The sequence below is a fragment of the Girardinichthys multiradiatus genome, chromosome 11 (genome assembly GCF_021462225.1).
Source record: "Girardinichthys multiradiatus isolate DD_20200921_A chromosome 11, DD_fGirMul_XY1, whole genome shotgun sequence".
Taxonomy (NCBI): domain Eukaryota; kingdom Metazoa; phylum Chordata; class Actinopteri; order Cyprinodontiformes; family Goodeidae; genus Girardinichthys; species Girardinichthys multiradiatus.
Genome location: NC_061804.1, coordinates 3823048 through 3850592, shown reverse-complemented (window position 1 = coordinate 3850592; position 27545 = coordinate 3823048). Strand labels below are relative to the sequence as shown.

Sequence of the window (27545 nt, the reverse complement as noted above, 5' to 3'; positions counted from 1 at the left end):
GCTCTGGTGTGTTGCATTGAAAAATGTTCAAATGACTCCCTTGCATGGAAGCATTCACCTTTACTCTACACTTGTCATTCTTAAACACAAACTGTCCCTCAACGCTGTTCATAGTTTCAAAAAGTCTCATGGTTTTTTATTTCCGTCACCTGGTTTGCTAGGTCCTACTGTGTGTCAACCAGAATACAAACATTATCATGCTTATTGAGATTCTGGGACTTTTATTTCCTCGTAAAATGTCTTTTAGCATCACAGTTATACAAACATGAAATAAAGTAACATACTTACATGGGAGGATTTGAGATTTAAACCTCAAAGTGTTGGTAAAAGCAACTGTTCATGTCTTAGAGTCATTGACCATCTTTTGGGACTTTTATTCCATTGCAAAATGTCTTTTAGCATCACAGTTATAAAAACATGAAATAAAGTAACATACTTACATGGGAGGATTTGAGATTTAAACCTCAAAGTGTTGGTAAAAGCAACTGTTCATGTCTTAGAGTCATTGACCATCTTAAGGTCCTATGAAAAATCAGTTCTTTGCAAACATTTCAGTTTTCGTTGAGGCGTGGGGAGATTTCTTCTTTGGCGAGAAGCACAATGACAAGATGAGTAGGAGCCGGGATGCTTTCCAGTGGATCTACGAGTGCTCACACTCTACCAAGGGCAAACTAAAAGAGCAGCTGTCATTGTCATTGAACAGGAGAGAAGAACCACATCCTTAGGAAGGAAGAGCATGACTAGGTCTCTGAGTTCTGCCATATGAGCAGAGTTAAATCCGGAGCACTGAATTCTTTGTAAAAAATAGAGCAATGGATACCAGAGGATGTCTTCAATCCATTGACCTCTGGGTTATAGATGAGCCTGCTTACACTGTCCTACTCTGCACCCACTCCAGATGGGACTTGAACCCACAATCCCTGGCTCAGGAGGCCAGTGCCTTATCGAGCGAGGGTCTGTAAATGGTGACCAATAGCCATTGGGATTCAATCTTTCACTCGCTAATCAGATGACCTGGTCAATAATTGAATAGCCTATCACCGAGACTGGTCAATATTTGGACGGCCAATCGCAGGGCGAAATCAATCTTTGTGTTAGCCAATCACTGGAACGCTTCAATCTTTTGGGCGGCCAATCACTGGGGGGAGCAGAATCTTAAATGTCCCGCCTACCCGGTACCGGCAACTTGATGACCAGAGCTCATTGTTGGTGTTCTGTCGTCGGTTTGGGTAAGACTTTTGCATGCATTGTTGAATATTCTGTTATTTTTATTATATACGATATAATTATCCTGTTTGTTGCCGCTAAAGTTGTCCGTAGTTAACTAAAGCAGTCCAGTTGACAAACTGTCAGGTTCATATTAATGCAATCTAAAACAAATGTAATGCTTTACCATCTCAACAAATACAACTTAGCATGTGTTGCTACCATGTTCATCCAAGAGTAAAAAGAAAATTATTTATTTTATAGGGAAACACCATAGAATCTATAAGGATATGTGTTTATTTTTATTTTATTTCAGTGCTGATATCAAGCCCTGGTTTTTAGTATGAATAGGTGTTTTATATTGTGTTGCATATATGTCTTTGTAATCCACCCTTTTGGGTACTTGCTGTGATGAGTTTATGTAAATGCAATATGAATAAAATTGCTTATCTGTCATTACAGAAAATGTCTAAACAAAACTCCAGCCACAAGGCTATGGATGATAACGAGTGGTTCTCTAGACTGAGGTCTTTTGCCTCCACTGGTGTCTGGCCATCAGATGCAGGTAACCGACCTGCCACAAGGCAACAGAAGTAATCCAAATAAATACATTTTATTTTTAATCTAGTTTACAAATGGTTGACATATTGTACATCACGCATGTATGAGCATAAAACGACAAATTATGTTTTAAGACCGACTGTATATTTAGAGGTAGTCAAGTTCATCTTGTGCTCTGTTTACAGATAGAGAAGTGCCCACTACTGCTGAGAGGCCAGCAGACACTTTTCTCCCAGCCACAAGGGTGTTTGTGTGGGTTTCATCTTCCTAAGGTAAGCCAAATTTGGGCCTTTTTTTAACTACAGTTGATGCAGTATGCATACAGTGTAAAGATGCATTTCTTTCTCATAATGTATTCTTGGACTTTTTGTTGTTTATTTCTGAGCTGCTCTGGCAACAGGTCTGTTCCACAGCAGAGGAAAAGGATTAGCAGGTAAAAGAAGGTCATAAGGTTTAAACTAACTTCATCACTAATATAATAAAAAACAAAACAAAAAACCTCTTAATCGGTCACATCATTTGCATTAAATGGGTTCTTATTGATTCTTCATTATGAATGAAGTGTGTGAGTGGTTGTTGGTGATTGGAGGGTCCATTGGCGCATGCTTTTGCAACTGTGTTTCTGTCACTCCACCTCTAAGGACAACTGTGGCTACATGCTGACAACCACCACTGAGTGAATGAATAAAATCCCCTCACCCTGGTGAAGCACTTTGGGATGTCTTGTGAAAAGCACTGTACAGAAGAGATCCCCTTCCCTGCTTTCCTTAATTATAGTATTAACATAGTATTGAGCAGTAGTATTCTGCTTCCTTTAAATCACTGATGATTTTGGCTATTATCTATCTCTTTCTCAAAAGTTTTGGGAATGCTCCTGTTTATATACATGTTCTGCAACAGGTGCCTACAGCCTCATCTAGACCCACAAGCAGTGCAGCTCAATCAACTAACAGTCAAAATAGTTCCATTATGGTAGGTGAATGTTATTGCTTTATGTGAATGAGAATTCATAATGGCAATAACCTGTACTTTTGTCATATTTCAGCTCCAGACTGCTGCTCCAGTCAAATACCCCACGGGTTACAACACACCTGGAACTCTGGCAAAAAGGCCAAAACTCACCCTTTCTTCAGTAAATATGATTGCTCCTGTTTTAAAGTCTGTTTTACTCCTGTTTTGAGTCACAATTGTCATATTTATACCTTTCTAAAGTTTGAAAGGTCCAGATTTGGTGGAAGGCATGTGGAGAATGCAAAGCCAAATATAAATGATGCACGAAAAACTCATGTGAGTACTGAAATATATTTATTATTATTATCATTATTACTATTCTAAATCTTAAGAAATTCCAATTTTATCAAAGTGTTCTTTTGACCTTGTATTTTCAGACGAATGCAACACGTGCTTGTACAAGTACAGCAGCCCATTCTTGTGTGGATCCAGTGCCAGCAGGTGGTTCTCTTCACAACATCTCTCCAGCCTCAAAGTGCAGAGACCTTTTTTCTTGCTCCTCCATTACCGGCTCCCAAACGACAATGGCCAGTGGAGGAGCAGAGTTCAGGAGTGAATGCAGTTAAACATTTTTCTTTAATATTGTCTCTATGTTTGAATCATAATTTTATTCTACATTTGATTTGGCCTTTTCTCTGTCTGAATAACCCATTCCAGCCTCAGAACACTGCTGGGCTCCCACTTCTGTGGCCTAAGACCATGCCAGAGGAGGATCACCAGTGGGTTTCAACAGCCTTGTTTAGAGTTTGTGCCAAAGGGAACCTGGAACTCCAGGACCATCTCCAGCTGTGGTATTTTCCCCCTCAGCCGTCTCTCATTTACCACCAGGCCCCAACATCGGCCAGGTTTTTTGCCCATCCCTTACTGCTGTGGATGCCATACAGGCTGTGGAAGGTTCGGCTCCTTTGCACTGACCAAGCCTGTAAGCACCCTCTGAGCAGTGGAGGTCTTCACAGGCGGGTGCGGCAGGTGCTTGATATTGACGGCTTTTACAACCTGGTCACAGAGACATTGATATGCTCAAAGTGCCGCCGGAGCTACCTGTCTTGGAATAGGGAAATTCTTGAGCAGCTGGACATGGCCCATCGCTCTGAGTTCAGAGTCATTCTTACGCGCCAGTATGTTGCTGCTTTTGTTTGATTTAATTTTTGCCTGTGACATCAGGGTGATACGCCTCTTACGGGAACGAGGTCTGGGGAATGGACCAGTCCGACTTATTGGCCAGCTGAAAGAGAACCATAGTGAGGAGTGGATGAAAAGGGTGGCGTGTTATACCAAAGAGTGTGCTGCCTTTATCAGCAAAAGTTGCCTGTTGCCACCAACCTTTGAAGAGCCCCCTAAACCTGTGGCACTGCCTACCTATAAGTGGCTTTCAGTGGTGTAGAGCCAAGATATACTTTACAGGCTGGAGGATATCAAGGCTAGTATCACCTCCACTTATGGATCCATCTTAAAACTTTATTCCACCAGGAAGGTACATCTTAAAATTTTGTTGTATAATCATATAACTATTTAAGGTGAAACTACTATTGGTTGACCATGTAAATATTAAAAATTTGTTTTAGATCACCAAGAAGCTCTCAGGACCGGCAAAAGGCACAGCACAGTGGCTGACTTCAGTTGGCAATGAGATGGGTCAAGTTCTCATCAGTGTCTTGACTGCTGGGGAGGGACCAGGTTTGGACCTCATGGCTGGCGGCTTGGTTGACAGGTATAAAGCTGCAGGTGTGGACCCTCCTGTTGCACTCTATGTGGACTGTGGCTGCTGCAAGGAAGTGGGTGAGACCAAATTGAAGGCAAGATTTAGTGAATGGCCTAACTTGATTGTTCGCCTTGACATCTGGCACTTTATGCGACGCCTGGCTGTGGGATGCACCACTGACGCACACCAGCTGTACCCTACTTTCATGGCTCGTATGTCGGCATGTATTTTTGAGTGGGATGCTGCTGATGTTAATAAACTGAGAGAGGCAAAGAGGGCACAGCTTAAAGGGCATGGCTGGACAGCTCTGACTGAGAAGCAACTAGATCCCAGCTGTTGGATCAGCTCATCAGTGACAGGGGAAAGGATTCGCTTGGTGTTCCTCTTCTGGACCCCATCCGAATGCAGCACATCTGGTTTGTTCAGAAGAGGCATGTGAAGTGCATTCAGGACCCACCTGATGTCGCGCTGTACACACAAACTGGCACCATCATTAAGGGAGGAGTCCAGCTGCAGACCCTGCGCTGTGCCAGAGGTTCAACATCTTTGGAGTCTTTCCACTGCCACTTAAACCAGTTCATTCCAGGTACATGCAATTTAATATTGCTGCTTAAGTTAACAACAAATACTGTACTTTATCCCTTTCTAATGTTTGGTATTCATTCCAGGAAACAGTGCCAACTCCCTTAACTTCCAGATCTACCTTTTGGAAGGGCTACATCGCTGGAACCACAACAGGGCAACTGCTGCTGTAGAGACAGAAACCTCTGGTTTGCGCACCTACTCTGGTGAACTGGTTCATAGTGTGAACACCGATTATGAGAGGGTTTTTGGCAAAAAGCTGGTTCCCTCTTTTATACCGCCTGCAAAATACTCAGGTATTCAATACTGTATGTTTTATGCTCATTGTCCTGTATTTAATTCTCTGCTGTTTTCTTTTTTTTGTAATCCAAAATTGGTTGTGCAATTTCAGGTGAACTGATAGGAGTGCAGTACCTGCTGAGGCAGAATAATGAGCCACTGCAGGATATGGCACCAAATTCTGAGGAGGCAGATGCATTGCTGGAGCAAATAGAAGTACAACAGCCAGTAGAGGCCAATGAGGGCTTTGAGGAACTTGAGAGTATTGAGGTTTCACTTGCAGATTTACTTCTGGACACATCCAATGTGATCTCAGTGCTTCCTGACCACCACCCTATACCTCAGCCTGCTCCACCCACTGCGGAGTCCCCGCACCTGCCTAGGCTCCAGCCTGCGTCCTCCGCTGTGGTCCAATCCCCTCACCTGCCGGGGTTCCAGCCTGCGTCCTCCGCTGTGGTACAATCCACTCACCTGCCGGGGCTCCAGCCTGCGTCGTCTGCTGTGGTCCAGTCCACTGTTTCGTCGGGGTTACCTGGGCAAACTACATCTTCGGAGCAAGTTGTAAGTTAAATATCAGTGTGCTTTAAAAATTAAGGATGTTTCAGCTTTTTGAGATATTTAAAACTTAATGCAATATTTCTCCATAGGCCGTGGATGAATACAGTAGGGCAGGAATGGATCGTGTTGATGTGCTTGCGGAGTACTTGGTGGAGCTACGAAAGGAAAAAGGCCTAACTCTTACCAACCAGCAGGCCAACACCATTGTGGGTCTTTGGCAAAAATTGGAGCAAAATGATAAAGACCGGATTTTGTATGCTGCATGACGTCAGGAACGACTGCTCACTGGTCGATTTAGGTCACCCAAAAAGAAGGATGTTTATGCAGGAGTTGAAAGCAAAAAAGGCGTGTACTTGGTTCTTCTGGTTCTGCTGCTCAATGGCCAGATTGCAGCCGACTTATTGAAATGATCTTTATCAGGTTGTGCAACATTCATAGTAGCCCCAAAAAAATTGGACACCAGACTTTTTCTAGGGGGTCAAAAATTCTAAATGATTACAAAAAAATTTGACAGCTAATTTTGAACAATGGCATTATTATGAAAGACACAACCCTGCAACTTGTCACTGTAAACCAGACCACCTTAATACAGTGGCATAACAAAAGATTTAAAGCACAAGATATTGCCATTCTGATGCAAGGGCTGGTACTGCCTCAGGAACGGCCCATTGCCAGTGAACCACTGCTCCCAGTAAATGCTAGGCCCACTCAACTCACACCACACAAACATGAACACCTGCCACCTGACACCACTGGCCAGGCAAAAACAAAACTCAGTCAGAGACAGAGCTGAGCTGAAAACCATTCAGCCAAAACCCCCTGCATCTCAGCCAACAGTTTTTTATATGCCAATCCACATGCCATCTACCACTGCAGCAGGCAACAATTTGCCACTGCTTCTGCTGCCACCCCCCACTACACCAAACATCTTATGCCCACCATATTCTAAAACAACACCTACAGGCCTTACCCAAACCCAAGAGACAACCCAAAAAGAAAAGCGCAAATACACAAGGACAGTCACATCCAACAGATGCACTAAATGCATTGAGCCACGCACCACAGAAACTGACCATAGCCAATACAAAGGCAGGATTTACTGCCCAAACAGGGAGACACTGACCAAAGAGCAGTGGCTCAGAAGGATGAGAAAATAAGGGAGTACAATTGGGTACTTTTTCACACTAATTTTATTGTGTGTGTGTATATATGTTCATTTATATATATATATGATGTTAGAGTGTGTATATATGTTTATTTATATATATGATGTTAGAGTGTGTATATATGTTTATTTATATATATGATGTTAGTGTGTGTATATATGTTAATTTATATATATGATGTTAGTGTGTGTATATATGTTAATTTATATATATGATGTTAGTGTTTGTATATATGTTCATTTATATATATGATGTTAGTGTGTGCATATATGTTCATTTATATATATGTTAGTGTGTGTTTTTAAATAAATAATAACAAATGAAAATTACTCAGCTTATCTTTGTTTAGATATTTGCTGATAGTGACTGTAATGTGCTCTAGCATGCTTATGTGAAGGTAACCATATTAAAGGGACAACAACTCTATATTCAGTAGATCCATACATGCTAATAGGTTGCAGTATACTGTACATCATGAATAAATTGAGATATCCATGTGCAATAAATGCACATTCATTGGGGCCCATTACACCTTGAAAGTCTTGTACTTCAAACAGTAATGAAGTGTCAACAACCTTAAGTGGACTGGTCATAAAACTTAGAACAAAGGGTTTATCTGAAGGTCATGCACCTGCTGTTCTGGTGTCAAAACAACTTTGATAACTTAAATTAACCTGGCATAAGATTTACTGTGCTTTATGCTCAAATTTCCCATTTGATAATACTGGGTCCTCAATGCAGAATTTTTTATAAAGCCAAGATCATTGTGCCCAAGTGGGCTTTAGTTACTCTTTTTGATATACACGCAAGAGTTATTGTTATTTACAGAACAATCTGTCTCCTGCCAGGTTAACTAATTGAGTGTAAAATAGAAATCATATTTAGATTACATTATTTTAGCAGTTTACAGCTCTATGATAGCACTTGTGAAGCACTAAATTGTAGCTTAAAATACTTTAAAACGGTCTACAATGCACAATAAGCAACCATATTATGTTTTATTTGTGGCCAAAAAAGTTAACAAAAAAAAGGTGCTTTAGAACGCATGTGCTTTAGAACGCATGTCCTTTTGGTGGGATCAAACCCGGCTCTCTGGGTAATAGATGAGCTGTGCTACTCTGCACTCACCCCAGATGGGATTAAACCCACAATCCCTGGTTTAGGAGGCCTACCTCGCTCACGTTAGACTGTAACTCTCCTCCAATGAGCTCCGCGCCTCTCCATTCTCACTTTGGATGGATCAGCCAATCTCGCTTCGTCTCACAATGGACCGTCGAATCTACGTCCTAGCTCACAATGGACATCAGCCAATCAAGGCGAAGCACTACGAGCCAATCCACGTACGAGTTCACAATGGAGGACAGCCAATCCACGTACGAGCTCACAGTGGAGCTCAGCCAATCCACGTACGAGTTCACAATGGAGGACAGCCAATCCACCTACGAGCTCACAATGGAGTTCAACCAATCCACGTACGAGGTCACAATGGAGCTCAGCCAATCAAGGTGAACGGGCCTCTTTAGATTAACAAAATAACTTTAAAGTATTTGTGTTTGAAATTAAGATGCAAGGACGGTTGAATAAATAGAATTCATTGGTCCAGTGCCGTTAAAGACAAATTCCACATCGCTTCATTGTGCTGTCACCTCTGCCCACAGCAAACAAACAACTTTACTGTAAGTACCAATATTTAATTGTTTTTGTTTTATGTTCGTGAAACGAAGTTGTTCTTGTGACCGTAAAATACATTGTATTTCAGTTCAATTTACTCACATAACTAGTCGATTAGATGTTCTCATTTTACATTGAGGCAAATTTATTTAAATAACGACATATCCAACACATGTAAAATGTACAAAGATAAGTGTCCTCTTCTTGAGATTTAATATACAATCCTAACTGACACTGTAGAAAATTGTCACTAACATTACTTTGTATATTTTTTTGTATTAAGTGCACTATAAGTTAAGTGTGCTGTTATTATTATTGTTATTATTAACTGTTATTTAGTAGTGACACAAAATGATGCTTTGCTTTGGATTTTGTGAAAATTGCTGTCATATACATTTTTTGAGTTATTAGATATTTTACTTCTTTTGTTGAATGCAGTAAAATTGCGTTATTACATTTGATTCTTAAAAATCTGCTGATTTTATCTTCAGATGAGCTTCAAACCAAAGAGCCATAAAGCCCTGGGAGATGAGGAGTGAATGGCAAGGCTTAGGGCATTTGCCAGCGATGGGGTTTGGCCGTCAAATGCAGGGAATAGACCTGCCCCGAGTCACCTGGTTTGCTAGGTCCTACTGTGTGTCAACCAGAATACAAACATTATCATGCTAATTGAGATTCTGGGACTTTTATTTCCTTGCAAAATGTCTTTTAGCATCACAGTTATACAAACATGAAATAAAATAACATACTTACATGAGAGGATTCGAGATTTAAACCTCAAAGTGTTGGTAAAAGCAACAGTTCATATCTTAGAGTCATTGACCATCTTAAGGTCCTATGAAAAATCAGGTATTTGCAAACATTTTAGTTTTCGTTGAGGCATGGGGAGATTTCTTCCTTGGCGAGAAGCACAATGACAAGATGAGTAGGAGCTGGGATGCTTTCCAGTGGACCTACGAGTGCACGAACTCTACCAAGAGCAAACTAAAAGAGCAGCTGTCATTGTCATTGAACAGGAGAACCACATTCTTAGGAAGGAAGAGTATGACTAGGTCTCTGAGCTCTGCCATATGAGTAGAGTTAAATCCGGAGCACTGAATTCTTTGTAAAAAGTAGAGCAATGGATACCAGAGGATGTCTTCAATCCATTGACCTCTTGGTTATAGATGAGCACGCTTACACTGTGCTACTATGCACCCACCCCAGATGGGACTTGAACCCATAATCCCTGGCTTAGGAGGCCAGTGCCTTATCCATTAGGCCACCGGGGCATCAACCTTTCAAAAGCAGTCATTTGGAAGACGGTACACAGACACCCACACGCCATTGAAGAACAGACGTGTTTCAAAAAACTAAGCTGAGCGGCATAGTTTGTTAGATGTCATGCAGCCAGATTATTTAAATCACGTACATGAAAGAAATTTAACAGCCTACTCAGATGTTCATGGAATGACCCAGAAAAGCCAGCTGTCCAGATGAACACTTAGTGTTCTGTCAACATGTCAAGAATAAATGGCACTCTTGAGAAGATCACAAGAAAAGCAAAGAGTTTGTACTGACAACTGCAAAAACCTACTTTAAAATGGACCAGGTGGCTTTAGATACAATCTAGGTAGCATCTACAGTGCAATCTGGGCTCTCCTTCCAAGTCAGTTTCACAGCCATTCACTGCCTAAATATCTGAGACCAAAACACCATACATATCAGTCAGGTGGCTCAACTATTAATAAGTGGCACATACCCAAGTGGTCCATCTTCTGAATGGGTAGATCAATTGCTTGCTCTTGACTTCAACAACTCTTTGGGTTCAGTGTATCAGCCATAGCATATAAGCATAAGGGTCCATGCATACATGAAATGAGAATGTTAGAAGCTCTGGTGTGTTGCTTAGAAAAATGTTCAAATGGCTCGCTTGCATGGAAGCATTCACCTTTACTCTACACTTGTCATTCTTAAACACAAACTGTCCCTCAACGCTGTTCATAGTTTCAAAAAGTCTCATGGTTTTTTATTTCCGTCACCTGGTTTGCTAGGTCCTACTGTGTGTCAACCAGAATACAAACATTATCATGCTAATTGAGATTCTGGGACTTTTATTTCCTTGCAAAATGTCTTTTAGCATCACAGTTATACAAACATGAAATAAAATAACATACTTACATGAGAGGATTCGAGATTTAAACCTCAAAGTGTTGGTAAAAGCAACAGTTCATGTCTTAGAGTCATTGACCATCTTAAGGTCGTATGAAAAATCAGGTATTTGCAAACATTTTAGTTTTCGTTGAGGCATGGGGAGATTTCTTCCTTGGCGAGAAGCACAATGACAAGATGAGTAGGAGCTGGGATGCTTTCCAGTGGACCTACGAGTGCACGAACTCTACCAAGGGCAAACTAAAAGAGCAGCTGTCATTGTCATTGAACAGGAGAACCACATTCTTAGGAAGGAAGAGTATGACTAGGTCTCTGAGCTCTGCCATATGAGTAGAGTTAAATCCGGAGCACTGAATTCTTTGTAAAATGTAGAGCAATGGATACCAGAGGATGTCTTCAATCCATTGACCTCTTGGTTATAGATGAGCACACTTACACTGTGCTACTATGCACCCACCCCAGATGGGACTTGAACCCACAATCCCTGGCTTAGGAGGCCAGTGCCTTATCCATTAGGCCACCGGGGCATCAACCTTTCAAAAGCAGTCATTTGGAAGACGGTACACAGACACCCACACGCCATTGAAGAACAGACGTGTTTCAAAAAACTAAGCTGAGCGGCATAGTTTGTTAGATGTCATGCAGCCAGATTATTTAAATCACATACATGAAAGAAATTTAACAGCCTACTCAGATGTTCATGGCATGTCCCAGAAAAGCCAGCTGTCCAGATGAACACTTAGTGTTCTGTCAACATGTCAAGAATAAATGGCACTCTTGAGAAGATCACAAGAAAAGCAAAGAGTTTGTACTGACAACTGCAAAAACCTACTTTAAAATGGACCAGGTGGCTTTAGATACAATCTAGGTAGCATCTACAGTGCAATCTGGGCTCTCCTTCCAAGTCAGTTTCACAGCCATTCACTGCCTAAATATCTGAGACCAAAACACCATACATATCAGTCAGGTGGCTCAACTATTAATAAGTGGCACATACCCAAGTGGTCCATCTTCTGAATGGGTAGATCAATTGCTTGCTCTTGACTTCAACAACTCTTTGGGTTCAGTGTATCAGCCATAGCATATAAGCATAAGGGTCCATGCATACATGAAATGAGAATGTTAGAAGCTCTGGTGTGTTGCTTAGAAAAATGTTCAAATGGCTCCCTTGCATGGAAGCATTCACCTTTACTCTACACTTGTCATTCTTAAACACAAACTGTCCCTCAACGCTGTTCATAGTTTCAAAAAGTCTCATGGTTTTTTATTTCCGTCACCTGGTTTGCTAGGTCCTACTGTGTGTCAACCAGAATACAAACATTATCATGCTAATTGAGATTCTGGGACTTTTATTTCCTTGCAAAATGTCTTTTAGCATCACAGTTATACAAACATGAAATAAAATAACATACTTACATGAGAGGATTCGAGATTTAAACCTCAAAGTGTTGGTAAAAGCAACAGTTCATGTCTTAGAGTCATTGACCATCTTAAGGTCCTATGAAAAATCAGGTATTTGCAAACATTTTAGTTTTCGTTGAGGCATGGGGAGATTTCTTCCTTGGCGAGAAGCACAATGACAAGATGAGTAGGAGCTGGGATGCTTTCCAGTGGACCTACGATTTCACGAACTCTACCAAGGGCAAACTAAAAGAGCAGCTGTCATTGTCATTGAACAGGAGAACCACATTCTTAGGAAGGAAGAGTATGACTAGGTCTCTGAGCTCTGCCATATGAGTAGAGTTAAATCTGGAGCACTGAATTCTTTGTAAAAAGTAGAGCAATGGATACCAGAGGATGTCTTCAATCCATTGACCTCTTGGTTATAGATGAGCACACTTACACTGTGCTACTATGCACCCACCCCAGATGGGACTTGAACCCACAATCCCTGGCTTAGGAGGCCAGTACCTTATCCATTAGGCCACCGAGGCATCAACCTTTCAAAAGCAGTCATTTGGAAGACGGTACACAGACACCCACACGCCATTGAAGAACAGACGTGTTTCAAAAAACTAAGCTGAGCGGCATAGTTTGTTAGATGTCATGCAGCCAGATTATTTAAATCACATACATGAAAGAAATTTAACAGCCTACTCAGATGTTCATGGCATGTCCCAGAAAAGCCAGCTGTCCAGATGAACACTTAGTGTTCTGTCAACATGTCAAGAATAAATGGCACTCTTGAGAAGATCACAAGAAAAGCAAAGAGTTTGTACTGACAACTGCAAAAACCTACTTTAAAATGGACCAGGTGGCTTTAGATACAATCTAGGTAGCATCTACAGTGCAATCTGGGCTCTCCTTCCAAGTCAGTTTCACAGCCATTCACTGCCTAAATATCTGAGACCAAAACACCATACATATCGGTCAGGTGGCTCAACTATTAATAAGTGGCACATACCCAAGTGGTCCATCTTCTGAATGGGTAGATCAATTGCTTGCTCTTGACTTCAACAACTCTTTGGGTTCAGTGTATCAGCCATAGCATATAAGCATAAGGGTCCATGCATACATGAAATGAGAATGTTAGAAGCTCTGGTGTGTTGCGTTGAAAAATGTTCAAATTGCTCCCTTGCATGGAAGCATTCACTTTTACTCTACACTTGTCATTCTTAAACACAAACTGTCCCTCAACGCTGTTCATAGTTTCAAAAAGTCTCATGGTTTTTTATTTCCGTCACCTGGTTTGCTAGGTCCTACTGTGTGTCAACCAGAATACAAACATTATCATGCTAATTGAGATTCTGGGACTTTTATTTCCTTGCAAAACGTCTTTTAACATCACAGTTATACAAACATAAAATAAAGTAATATACTTACCTGGGAAGATTTGAGATTTAAACCTCAAAGTGTTGGTAAAAGCAACTGTTCATGTCTTAGAATCATTGACCATCTTAAGGTCCTGTGACAAATCAGGTCGTTGCAAACATTTCGGGTTTCATCAAGACGTGGGGAGATTTCTTCCTTGGCGAAAAGCACAACCACAAGAAAAGTAGGAGCCGTGAGGACTTCCAGTAGACATACGAGTGCAGACACTACCAAGGGTAAACTGAAAGAGCAGCTGTCAATGTCATTGAACAGGAGAACCACATTCTTAGGAAGGAAGAGTATGACTAGGTCTCTGAGCTCTGCCATATGAGTAGAGTTAAATCCGGAGCACTGAATTCTTTGTAAAATGTAGAGCAATGGATACCAGAGGATGTCTTCAATCTATTGACCTCTTGGTTATAGATGAGCACACTTACACTGTGCTACTATGCACCCACCCCAGATGGGACTTGAACCCACAATCCCTGGCTTAGGAAGCCAGTGCCTTATCCATTAGGCCACCGGGGCATCAACCTTTCAAAAGCAGTCATTTGGAAGACGGTACACAGACACCCACACGCCATTGAAGAACAGACGTGTTTCAAAAAACTAAGCTGAGCGGCATAGTTTGTTAGATGTCATGCAGCCAGATTATTTAAATCACGTACATGAAAGAAATTTAACAGCCTACTCAGATGTTCATGGCATGACCCAGAAAAGCCAGCTGTCCAGATGAACACTTAGTGTTCTGTCAACATGTCAAGAATAAATGGCACTCTTGAGAAGATCACAAGAAAAGCAAAGGGTTTGTACTGACAACTGCAAAAACCTACTTTAAAATGGACCAGCTGGCTTTAGATACAATCTAGGTAGCATCTACAGTGCAATCTGGGCTCTCCTTCCAAGTCAGTTTCACAGCCATTCACTGCCTAAATATCTGAGACCAAAACACCATACATATCAGTCAGGTGGCTCAACTATTAATAAGTGGCACATACCCAAGTGGTCCATCTTCTGAATGGGTAGATCAATTGCTTGCTCTTGACTTCAACAACTCTTTGGGTTCAGTGTATCAGCCATAGCATATAAGCATAAGGGTCCATGCATACATGAAATGAGAATGTTAGAAGCTCTGGTGTGTTGCGTTGAAAAATGTTCAAATTGCTCCCTTGCATGGAAGCATTCACTTTTACTCTACACTTGTCATTCTTAAACACAAACTGTCCCTCAACGCTGTTCATAGTTTCAAAAAGTCTCATGGTATTTTATTTCCGTCACCTGGTTTGCTAGGTCCTACTGTGTGTCAACCAGAATACAAACATTATCATGCTAATTGAGATTCTGGGACTTTTATTTCCTTGCAAAATGTCTTTTAGCATCACAGTTATACAAACATGAAATAAAGTAACATACGTACATGGGAGGATTCGAGATTTAAACCTCAAAGTGCTGGTAAAAGCAACAGTTCATGTCTTAGAGTCATTGACCATCTTAAGGTCCTATGAAAAATCAGGTATTTGCAAACATTTTAGTTTTCGTTGAGGCATGGGGAGATTTCTTCCTTGGCGAGAAGCACAATGACAAGATGAGTAGGAGCTGGGATGCTTTCCAGTGGACCTACGAGTGCACGAACTCTACCAAGGGCAAACTAAAAGAGCAGCTGTCATTGTCATTGAACAGGAGAACCACATCCTTAGGAAGGAAGAGTATGACTAGGTCTCTGAGCTCTGCCATATGAGTAGAGTTAAATCCGGAGCACTGAATTCTTTGTAAAAAGTAGAGCAATGGATACCAGAGGATGTCTTCAATCCATTGACCTCTTGGTTATAGATGAGCACGCTTACACTGTGCTACTATGCACCCACCCCAGATGGGACTTGAACCCATAATCCCTGGCTTAGGAGGCCAGTGCCTTATCCATTAGGCCACCGGGGCATCAACCTTTCAAAAGCAGTCATTTGGAAGACGGTACACAGACACCCACACGCCATTGAAGAACAGACGTGTTTCAAAAAACTAAGCTGAGCGGCATAGTTTGTTAGATGTCATGCAGCCAGATTATTTAAATCACGTACATGAAAGAAATTTAACAGCCTACTCAGATGTTCATGGCATGACCCAGAAAAGCCAGCTGTCCAGATGAACACTTAGTGTTCTGTCAACATGTCAAGAATAAATGGCACTCTTGAGAAGATCACAAGAAAAGCAAAGGGTTTGTACTGACAACTGCAAAAACCTACTTTAAAATGGACCAGGTGGCTTTAGATACAATCTAGGTAGCATCTACAGTGCAATCTGGGCTCTCCTTCCAAGTCAGTTTCACAGCCATTCACTGCCTAAATATCTGAGACCAAAACACCATACATATCAGTCAGGTGGCTCAACTATTAATAAGTGGCACATACCCAAGTGGTCCATCTTCTGAATGGGTAGATCAATTGCTTGCTCTTGACTTCAACAACTCTTTGGGTTCAGTGTATCAGCCATAGCATATAAGCATAAGGGTCCATGCATACATGAAATGAGAATGTTAGAAGCTCTGGTGTGTTGCTTAGAAAAATGTTCAAATGGCTCCCTTGCATGGAAGCATTCACCTTTACTCTACACTTGTCATTCTTAAACACAAACTGTCCCTCAACGCTGTTCATAGTTTCAAAAAGTCTCATGGTTTTTATTTCCGTCACCTGGTTTGCTAGGTCCTACTGTGTGTCAACCAGAATACAAACATTATCATGCTAATTGAGATTCTGGGACTTTTATTTCCTTGCAAAATGTCTTTTAGCATCACAGTTATACAAACATGAAATAAAATAACATACTTACATGAGAGGATTCGAGATTTAAACCTCAAAGTGTTGGTAAAAGCAACAGTTCATGTCTTAGAGTCATTGACCATCTTAAGGTCGTATGAAAAATCAGGTATTTGCAAACATTTTAGTTTTCGTTGAGGCATGGGGAGATTTCTTCCTTGGCGAGAAGCACAATGACAAGATGAGTAGGAGCTGGGATGCTTTCCAGTGGACCTACGAGTGCACGAACTCTACCAAGGGCAAACTAAAAGAGCAGCTGTCATTGTCATTGAACAGGAGAACCACATCCTTAGGAAGGAAGAGTATGACTAGGTCTCTGAGCTCTGCCATATGAGTAGAGTTAAATCCGGAGCACTGAATTCTTTGTAAAATGTAGAGCAATGGATACCAGAGGATGTCTTCAATCTATTGACCTCTTGGTTATAGATGAGCACACTTACACTGTGCTACTATGCACCCACCCCAGATGGGACTTGAACCCACAATCCCTGGCTTAGGAAGCCAGTGCCTTATCCATTAGGCCACCGGGGCATCAACCTTTCAAAAGCAGTCATTTGGAAGACGGTACACAGACACCCACACGCCATTGAAGAACAGACGTGTTTCAAAAAACTAAGCTGAGCGGCATAGTTTGTTAGATGTCATGCAGCCAGATTATTTAAATCACGTACATGAAAGAAATTTAACAGCCTACTCAGATGTTCATGGCATGACCCAGAAAAGCCAGCTGTCCAGATGAACACTTAGTGTTCTGTCAACATGTCAAGAATAAATGGCACTCTTGAGAAGATCACAAGAAAAGCAAAGGGTTTGTACTGACAACTGCAAAAACCTACTTTAAAATGGACCAGGTGGCTTTAGATACAATCTAGGTAGCATCTACAGTGCAATCTGGGCTCTCCTTCCAAGTCAGTTTCACAGCCATTCACTGCCTAAATATCTGAGACCAAAACACCATACATATCAGTCAGGTGGCTCAACTATTAATAAGTGGCACATACCCAAGTGGTCCATCTTCTGAATGGGTAGATCAATTGCTTGCTCTTGACTTCAACAACTCTTTGGGTTCAGTGTATCAGCCATAGCATATAAGCATAAGGGTCCATGCATACATGAAATGAGAATGTTAGAAGCTCTGGTGTGTTGCGTTGAAAAATGTTCAAATGGCTCCCTTGCATGGAAGCATTCACCTTTACTCTACACTTGTCATTCTTAAACACAAACTGTCCCTCAACGCTGTTCATAGTTTCAAAAAGTCTCATGGTTTTTTATTTCCGTCACCTGGTTTGCTAGGTCCTACTGTGTGTCAACCAGAATACAAACATTATCATGCTAATTGAGATTCTGGGACTTTTATTTCCTTGCAAAATGTCTTTTAGCATCACAGTTATACAAATATGAAATAAAATAACATACTTACATGAGAGGATTCGAGATTTAAACCTCAAAGTGTTGGTAAAAGCAACAGTTCATGTCTTAGAGTCATTGACCATCTTAAGGTCCTATGAAAAATCAGGTATTTGCAGACATTTTAGTTTTCGTTGAGGCATGGGGAGATTTCTTCCTTGGCGAGAAGCACAATGACAAGATGAGTAGGAGCTGGGATGCTTTCCAGTGGACCTACGAGTGCACGAACTCTACCAAGGGCAAACTAAAAGAGCAGCTGTCATTGTCATTGAACAGGAGAACCACATTCTTAGGAAGGAAGAGTATGACTAGGTCTCTGAGCTCTGCCATATGAGTAGAGTTAAATCTGGAGCACTGAATTCTTTGTAAAAAGTAGAGCAATGGATACCAGAGGATGTCTTCAATCCATTGACCTCTTGGTTATAGATGAGCACACTTACACTGTGCTACTATGCACCCACCCCAGATGGGACTTGAACCCACAATCCCTGGCTTAGGAGGCCAGTGCCTTATCCATTAGTCCACCAGGGCATCAACCTTTCAAAAGCAGTCATTTGGAAGATGGTACACAGACACCCACACGCCATTGAAGAACAGACGTGTTTCAAAAAACAAAGCTGAGCGGCATAGTTTGTTAGATGTCATGCAGCCAGATTATTTAAAACACATACATAAAAGAAATTTAACAGCCTACTCAGATGTTCATGGCATGACCCAGAAAAGCCAGCTGTCCAGATGAACACTTAGTGTTCTGTCAACATGTCAAGAATAAATGGCAAGAACAAGGCAAGAAAAGCAAAGAGTTTGTACTGACAACTGCAAAAACCTACTTTAAAATGGACCAGGTGGCTTTAGATACAATCTAGGTAGCATCTACAGTGCAATCTGGGCTCTCCTTCCAAGTCAGTTTCACAGCCATTCACTGCCTAAATATCTGAGACCAAAGCACCATACATATCGGTCAGGTGGCTCAACTATTAATAAGTGGCACATACCCAAGTGGTCCATCTTCTGAATGGGTAGATCAATTGCTTGCTCTTGACTTCAACAACTCTTTGGGTTCAGTGTATCAGCCATAGCATATAAGCATAAGGGTCCATGCATACATGAAATGAGAATGTTAGAAGCTCTGGTGTGTTGCGTTGAAAAATGTTCAAATGGCTCCCTTGCATGGAAGCATTCACCTTTACTCTACACTTGTCATTCTTAAACACAAACTGTCCCTCAACGCTGTTCATAGTTTCAAAAAGTCTCATGGTTTTTTATTTCCGTCACCTGGTTTGCTAGGTCCTACTGTGTGTCAACCAGAATACAACATTATCATGCTAATGAGATTCTGGGACTTTTATTTCCTTGCAAAATGTCTTTTAGCATCACAGTTATACAAACATGAAATAAAATAACATACTTACATGAGAGGATTCGAGATTAAACCTCAAAGTGTTGGTAAAAGCAACAGTCATGTCTTAGAGTCATTGACCATCTTAAGGTCCTATGAAAAATCAGGTATTTGCAAACATTTTAGTTTTCGTTGAGGCATGGGGAGATTTCTTCCTTGGCGAGAAGCACAATGACAAGATGAGTAGGAGCTGGGATGCTTTCCAGTGGACCTACGATTTCACGAACTCTACCAAGGGCAAACTAAAAGAGCAGCTGTCATTGTCATTGAACAGGAGAACCACATCTTAGGAAGGAAGAGTATGACTAGGTCTCTGAGCTCTGCCATATGAGTAGAGTTAAATCCGGAGCACTGAATTCTTTGTAATTAGATGGTTTCAATCCATTGACTTCTGGGCACAACTCTGCTCTCACCCCAGATGGGACTTGAACCCACAATCCCTGGCTTAGGAGGCCAGTGCCTTATCCATTAGGCCACCTGGGCAGGACACCCTCAGGAAGTTTTCAAAAAACAAACCTGAGTGGCATAGTTTGTTAGATGTCATGCAGCCAGGTTATTTTAAACATGTACATCAAAGATATTTAACAGCCTACTCAGATGTTTATGGCATGACCCAGAAAAGCCAGCCCATACCCAAGTGCTCCATCTTCTGAATGGGTCGATCATTTTGTTAAAAAGAACAATGGTTTTGATCTTTTATTTCCTTGCAAAACGTCTTTTAACATCACAGTTTTACAAACATGTTTTCACCTCTTGATAAATATCCATGTATTTTAACGAATTTTAGATGACAAACACAAAATTGCACAAAAATATTATAGGGGATAAAAACATATATAGTTTAATCATGTTTTTTACAAATTATAATCTAAATGTGTTACCCTCTGGTCTCTGCTTGGTAATATCTAACACTACTATTATACCAGCAAGTCTTTTGGTGTATTTCTTCTAGCTTTGCATATCAAACAACTAAAATGTTTGCATATTATTTTCTACAAAACAGCTCAAGTTCAGTCAGATTGGGTGCAGAGCATCTTTGAACATACATTTTCACAGATTCTCATTTGTATTTAGGTCCAGATTTTTACTGGACCATTCCAACTGATGAATTTGCTTAAATCTAAACAATTTCACTATAAATCTGGTTGTTGTCCTGCTAGAAACTAAACATCCACCCGTCTTAAGTATTTTTGCAACTTCCAGGAGTGCTATGTATTTAACTCTATCTTTCTTCCCATCAACCCGACTGAAGAAAAGCACTCTCTCAGCATGATTTTGCAATCCCCATGGAGTTCAGGGTGATGTGTAGTGTTAGTTTTCCACCACACATATCACTTTTTGCATTTTGGTTTAAGATAATCTCTTCCAAGAACATTTTTGACACTTGCTGTGTCCTCTAGATGGTTTCTGGAAAATATTAAGCATGACCTTTTCTTCAGTGGGTGAGAGGTGGGGTACAGCCTGGTACACTGTTGTCCTTTCTTGCCCTTAGATTAAATAGACAACCCACCATAAGAGCCAAATAAAGCCAGAGTACCCAGGGAGAGTCCACGCATGCAAGGGGAGAACATCCAAACTTCACACAGAAAAGCCTCAGGCAGGATTAATGGCCAGGAAGTTCTTACTGGTAATGTGTAATTTAAATGGGTAATGCTTTAGATGATGTCAGAAAGAAAATCCTAAATCTGGATGCTTAAAAGATTTTGTTAAAGTTAAGACTGGCACTTTAACAATTTAGACAAATTAAGTTTACATGACTGGTTGCAATCTGTTTTCCATCTTGTAAATATGCTTAAATAATGGTGGTCCCACACTCTGCCTGATTGGCCACATGTATTGTCTGTGTTATTGAATGTTAAAGCACACCTTTATCATTGTTATTGTAATTTTTGTATTTTTATTAAATAGTTTTGTTGTTTCATTGCCTGGCACTAATATCCCATATCATTCCCAAAAGGATTGCAAATGCTTTTTTTAGACTGAGATATATTTATTAAACTAAGATTAATGCTTCACTCTATAAAAGGCTGAACTTTGCATTTCTTTTGAAGGTTTTAATCTCTTCAACACATCCTAAATAGTTTTTACCACCCTGAAAAGCCACCAATCTGTGTGTTAATAAAAGCCTGCATTATAATAGTTCCAGTGAGTCCAATAATGATATTCAATTAAAGAAAGACCACTAGAGGGTTTCTTATTTATGATATTGTTTAAATGTTACTAAACCTAAACTGCTTACTAGAGATTGTTGTCTTACTGATGAACAGCTTTAACTATACTCTTATTAAAACTGTCTGACAACAGCTAGAGTCTGCCATAAAAGCCATCATCACCTCCCCAAAATGTGCCTATGGTTTGGGAGCACGATGATCATAGTAGATGGAAAGTAATGATGGTAAAAGAACTGACAATTATCATCAGATCAGCACATTGTGGGGCTCATTAGAGCTTTCATCATAGTAAGTACTTTCTCAAAAGATATTATGTAAAGTGCCTTAAGATAAAGATTATGTTTTGAAACAGATAATTTGGAAACACAAATGGAGGATGGAAATGAATGTTTAAATACGTAATTGATGATTAATCTGATTGTCTTTACCCTGAAGCTATAAACAGAATATCACCTTACCAGGATAAAATGTCCAGCCAATGAGGCATAATTTTTTGTTGAAAATGTTATCATTTGATCAGATGAGTCAACAGCTGGAGGAAAACCTTTATATTTTTAAAAGTTGACTTTTCCAGAACACTATAAACTGCCATCGTTTGCAATAGTTACACTTTGAAAACAAGTGGGTGTTTTTTACTCTGACCTATTTCATGCCAATACTCATCTTTCGACATTTAAAAACAAAAACTCTGCACTTGGCAATTTAGGCAGCTTCTATAATGCTCAGTGATGTTTTTTTCATATTTACATTTTTTGTGGATTTTTCTGATTCAGTTGCCTCAGTTTGTAAGAAAGACTAGGGGCCATACATTCTTCAGTTATTGGTCACTGTTAATGTCAACCCAGCAAAATGACATCAAAGCAGCCAGTACTGAAGTGCATTTATGTTCATTATAGTAAATAATATTCATTGCATTGCAAAACTATTAACACCTATTAAACTTTTTCACACTTTGTAATATTAAACCAGTCATTCCAATTTTTATTAGAAATTTTAGGCATAAACTAGCACAAGGTGGTTGTAACTGTGATCAGGAAATAAAAACAAGTTTTTAAAATGCTTTTATAAATAAATATCTAAAATGTGAGAAGGGCATCTATACCCCTTTTCTCTGATATCAAGAAAATCCTATGAAACCAACTGCCTGCAGAAGTCCCCTAATAAATGCACAAGACATGCATTTAACTTACTGAGTATAACTTAATAAGTATAAGCTCTTCAGTGAATGCCTGAGAGGTTTGTTAAAGAGCAACCTTCTCCCTGAGCTGTCCGCTGTGTTCCTTGGTCTTTATGAAGCTGTTTATTCACTGTTATATGTTTAAAGCAGGATTAGGTTATACAACACTATCCCAAGTATTCAACATCTCAAAGTACATTACTCAGTACACCATCTGAAAATTACAGCAGTATTCAATTGAATTCAATTCAAAAACACTTTATTAAATATTGTTGTAGCTCTTACTATGAAGGTTTCTTCAAATAGCCGTTGTAAATGCTGATGGCTTTAGGCAGGAAGGATCTCCTTCAGCAGTCAGTTTTACAGATTTGAAGAGGCCTCTAATTAAAGACACGTGTTGTTGTGCTGCAGTCTCATGAAGCGGTTGCTCTGGGTTCTCCATAATGTTCTTCATTTTATGAAGAATACAATGATATCCAGAGGTTCCAAAGAAGTCCCCAGACTAGAGCCATCCTTCTTATTAGCTTGTTGAGCTTTTTTAAGTCCCTTACTCTGATGCTGCTACCCCAGCAGATGATAACAGAAGTGATCACACTCTCCACAACAGACTTATAGAGGACATGCAGGATCTTGCTGCAAACACTGAAGGACCTAAGCTTCCTCAAGAAGTACAGACTGCTCTGTCCCTTCTTGTAGACGGCTTCACAGATGCATCTCCACTCCAGTCTGTTGTCCAGATGCACACCATGTCTTTATATTCCTCCACCACCTCCACTTCTTCTCCCATGATGGAAATAGTGTTTGACCTATTTCTGTTTCTCTTAAAATCTGCAATCATCTCCTTTATATAAGTATTATGTATGGCACCATTGCAAATCACTCACCTAAACTGACAAAGGGAAGCATTTATAGGAGAGTCAGCCAAAAGGTCCTTTGTTACTCTGGAGAAGCTGGAGAGATCCACAGCTTGAAAGGGAAAATATTTTTATAAAACAACTAATATGTGTATGCACAACTCTTTGCGATACGAGGTGGCAGTACATTAAGAAAATAGCATATTGAACTAAACCAAGACAAGTTATGTTTGATCAGTTGTCAGTAATGTTAGATTGCATCGATGTATGAAAACATCTTCATAGGCCAAGAGCACAGTGGGCCTAGGTACATCTTATACCACTAATGTCAGGTTCCAACCTGAAAAAGAAAATAAAGAAAACTGATGTCCACACATGCTGTCTGTCCTATTTGACTGAGCCTGAGCTATTTTGCTAAGAAGAATCAGCAAAAATGGAAGTCTCTGGTAGAGTCTCAGGTAGTAGAGATATAACCGAAAAGACTTGCAGCTTTAATTGCAACAAAAGCTGGTTTTATAAAGCTTTGACTCAGAGGGGCTGAGCTCCAAAATTTTTGCACAATGGTCACAATGGCCTTCTTATACACACAGGACTGATGAGTCAATACAGTTCAGGTGCGCATCCTGGAGATGGAGGGTACAGTTTTACTCACATTGGTGATCAGAAGTGGCACACAGGGAACAGTGAAAGACATTGAAGAAATGGAGGGGAAAAAAAACAAGCTTCCCTGACAGATTTTTCAGTTATCTGGGGTTTTTCAATGTAAACTGATATAACTAATAACTGTCAGATATATTAAACTACAGTAAATCCAGTGTTTATTAAGCCTTAGTGTAATGTAGACATTATGGTGAGAATCTGAGTCCTTAAATGACTTCTTGTTGCGCGGTTGTCAATGACCAAGCTATGAAGAGAAGTTTAGCTTAGCGTTCACAGAACACATTTTTGTCAAGGTTTGTGTAGCGAAGGACCCCGGAATGCAGACTAGCAGGCAGCATGATGGTAAATGGAAAAAGATTTAACGAATAAAAAACAAAAACACACTCACAGATGAGGCAGGAACAAAACAGAAACAGGCAGGCGAGACAGGCATGGCATGATCCAAAAAGCAAGACATGAGCATGAACCAGAAAGCAAGACTTGAACATGATTTGACAACGATTCCGCAAAGAATAAACAGAACGGAGGTGTATATAAGGAACGTGAACCCGGTGAAGAAAGGAGCCAGATTGGCTTGGAGCAGGTGAACTGAATAAAGTTAATTGACAGGAGAACAAAACGTGGCTGGAGCAAAACAGAGACTCTAACAGAAACTAGACAAACATGAAACTAAAGCATAACCAGATCCGAAAACCAAACTTGACAAAACATGAACAAGACGACAAAACTAAAGCATGACCAGAAGCATGATTCAAAATGTAACAACAACAATAATAATAATAATAATAATAATAATAAACAGAAGAACAATTCAAAACCTTAACTGTGAAAAACATATTAAAAAAAACCCCGAAACCAAACAACCCCAAATCATAATTTTATTTTATTATCAAAATATAAAGCTGAAAAAATTTTACAATAACACGAATGAAAGTCGCCCTGTGATGGACTGGCAACTTGTCCAGGGTGTACCCCGCCTCCTACCCATAGACTACTGGAGATAGGCACCAGCTTCCCCGCGACCCACTATGGAAGAAGCTGTATAGAAGATGACTGACTGACTGACGAATGAAAACCATTCAAATTAGGAATCTGAGTAATTTAAATTCTGTCTGAACAGACCAATACATAAATTCTTCAATGTATAATGTATGTTGTGTACAGTCTAGTAGCACAGAATGCCCCCTCCTTTAATCTGGTCAGAGTCAAAGTGCTGTGAATGTACTTAACAAGCAGTGTGGCTGAATATTTCATCACCTCCGCCTCTCTGGTGCATCAGTCCAGCTCAAAGTGTTTGGCTCTGCAGCTCAACGAGTCAGTTGCCTTCTTAAGCAGGCTTCTCCCATCATCTTGACACTTTTGTTTACCTGTCACCTGAGTATTTGTGGGTATCAGCAGGTGAGACGAAGCAATTAAAGCAGCCGGGCATCCCTCTCAGCTGTTGTGGAAATCTGCAGTGAAAGCAGCCCTAAATTGGAGCAAAATTCTTCTGAAGCATTTTTCTTTCTTTTTGCTGATTGCAGCACATCTGCTCTAAGCACAACAAATTGTTTATTCCCCCTCCTCCAAGTGAGTTCCCTGACACACACTTTCTGAGAGCTTCACTGCTGAAAGTGTGTGTTTGTGAAGTGAAGCTGTATATAAAGTGGGTCTATGTATTGTGCTTTGGAAAAAGGAAATGGAAACTGCCAGGGACAGAGGCTGAACTCTCTTTGCTACAACAGTCATAATTAATGCGGAGGAACTGAGCAACCATATAGTATTTCTGGCATTCAATAGAGCCTGAAAATATCTGAAACTGGTAAAATGCCCTATATTTCTACATAACTTTGTATTTATATACTGTTTCTGTTCCAATGTGGGTCCTTGTATGTATGAAGAGAACCTAATTAAAAATATTTTATGTTGCCCATACGTTTCTATGCAGGAATAAACCATTCTACACATTTCATGCCTTTTTCCCATATAGAACAGGTACAATCTTCAAGTCGTTTTAGGTTTCCTAACATGAACTGTCTTACAACTCTTTTACACTACACACTACACAACTGAATCTTTCCCTGCAGGACTGGTTTATTTTGGGTATTATTTCAAAGTAAAAAAACAAAACAATTACATTCTTTAACAAGTGGCATAATTTTAAATAAACTAATTAGGTATTCAGACCACTGTGTGTACTAATTAAAATAAACTTAAACTAAACTTCACAATAAGTGTAAGAGAATAACATGATGTATATTTTGGTGTATATTTTATTTCATTTTTATTTTAAGGGTGCTACATGCTGCTGGCTTGTTTTGGTTTTCTTTAGCTTAGCCTCCTAGCTTGATTCCTAATAAAAAATGTGCATTTCAGTTCATTGCACTCTATTGTGTAGTGCATTTTTATGGTTATATATTTCATACTAAATACAACTGCCAAAATTAAAAATGTCTATTTTTCTGTGTAAATTAAAGGTTCAATACATTGACAAATGTTTTAGCATTACACAACATAGAAAGGTTAAATTAATTTGGTCAAAATAGCTCTGACCAAAGCTGAACTACCTAAGGATTAGCCTCAATATTTCCAGCCAACTGGTTGACAAAAGCATTAATTTATCGATGCTTCCTTGGCCCACAAATCTCCCAGACGGTCAATGTTGGCTTAATAGCTAGGTATAATATAAGTAATTTTTTTAATTAGTAATTCTCTCAACGGTGACCTGCAACCACGCAGCCATGGAAATAAGTGAAAAGAAAAAGAGATCAATTCATCTTAATTTTAATATCTATTTATCAATAAGTTATATGTCGAAGGTTTCATAGCTCTTAAGGTAACTAATGCAATGTTAAAGAAGTTGGGGGGTTGGGGGGGCTTTAAGGAATTCATGTTTATTTAGAAAAAATCTTTAGCAATCAAATAACACTTCTCATCGTTTTAAGAAAGGTAGTCAATAGACGCAGTACATGGCATGACAAACACAAAACACATTACAGAAAGTTTGTGTCCGTTGTGGTGAAGAGAGAGCAGAGCCGAAAAGCGAAGCTCTCGATTTACTGGTCGGTCTACGTTCCTACCCTCACCTATGGCCATGAACTTTGGGTCATGACCGAAAGAACGAGATCCCGGATACAAGCGGCTGAAATGAGCTTCCTCTGTCGGGTGGCCGGGTGAGGAGCTCGACCATCCGGGAGGGGTTCGGAGTAGAGCCGCTGCTCCTCCACATCGAGAGGAGCCAGTTGAGGTGGCTCGGGCATCTATACCGAATGCCTCCTCCAGGAGGTGGAGGAGGTGTCTGGGTAGAGGGACGTCTGGGTGTCTCTGATGAGTTCTGCTGCCCCCGCGACCCGGTCCCGGATAAGCGGAAGACAACGAGTCTTATTTTGG

The 27545-nt window shown here is 40.2% G+C and overlaps 1 long non-coding RNA gene and 7 other non-coding genes across 8 annotated transcripts in view; 1 reads left to right on the top strand and 7 right to left on the bottom strand.

Annotated features, from left to right (window-relative positions):
- Positions 1–1140: 1140 nt before the first annotated feature.
- The window catches only part of LOC124875875, a 412032-nt gene continuing 385627 nt past the window's right edge, over positions 1141–27545 (top strand). The window contains exon 1 of the long non-coding RNA XR_007040157.1: positions 1141–1229. This is a non-coding gene — a long non-coding RNA (uncharacterized LOC124875875). The remainder of the gene's footprint in view (positions 1230–27545) is intronic.
- trnar-ccu lies at positions 9935–10007 on the bottom strand. The gene has a single exon. It is a non-coding gene; the product is annotated as a tRNA-Arg (tRNA).
- On the bottom strand, positions 11342–11414 carry trnar-ccu. Its single transcript has one exon. It is a non-coding gene; the product is annotated as a tRNA-Arg (tRNA).
- trnar-ccu lies at positions 12749–12821 on the bottom strand. Its single transcript has one exon. It is a non-coding gene; the product is annotated as a tRNA-Arg (tRNA).
- Positions 14154–14226, bottom strand: trnar-ccu. The gene has a single exon. It is a non-coding gene; the product is annotated as a tRNA-Arg (tRNA).
- Positions 15561–15633, bottom strand: trnar-ccu. The gene has a single exon. It is a non-coding gene; the product is annotated as a tRNA-Arg (tRNA).
- Positions 16967–17039, bottom strand: trnar-ccu. The gene has a single exon. It is a non-coding gene; the product is annotated as a tRNA-Arg (tRNA).
- On the bottom strand, positions 19725–19797 carry trnar-ccu. The gene has a single exon. It is a non-coding gene; the product is annotated as a tRNA-Arg (tRNA).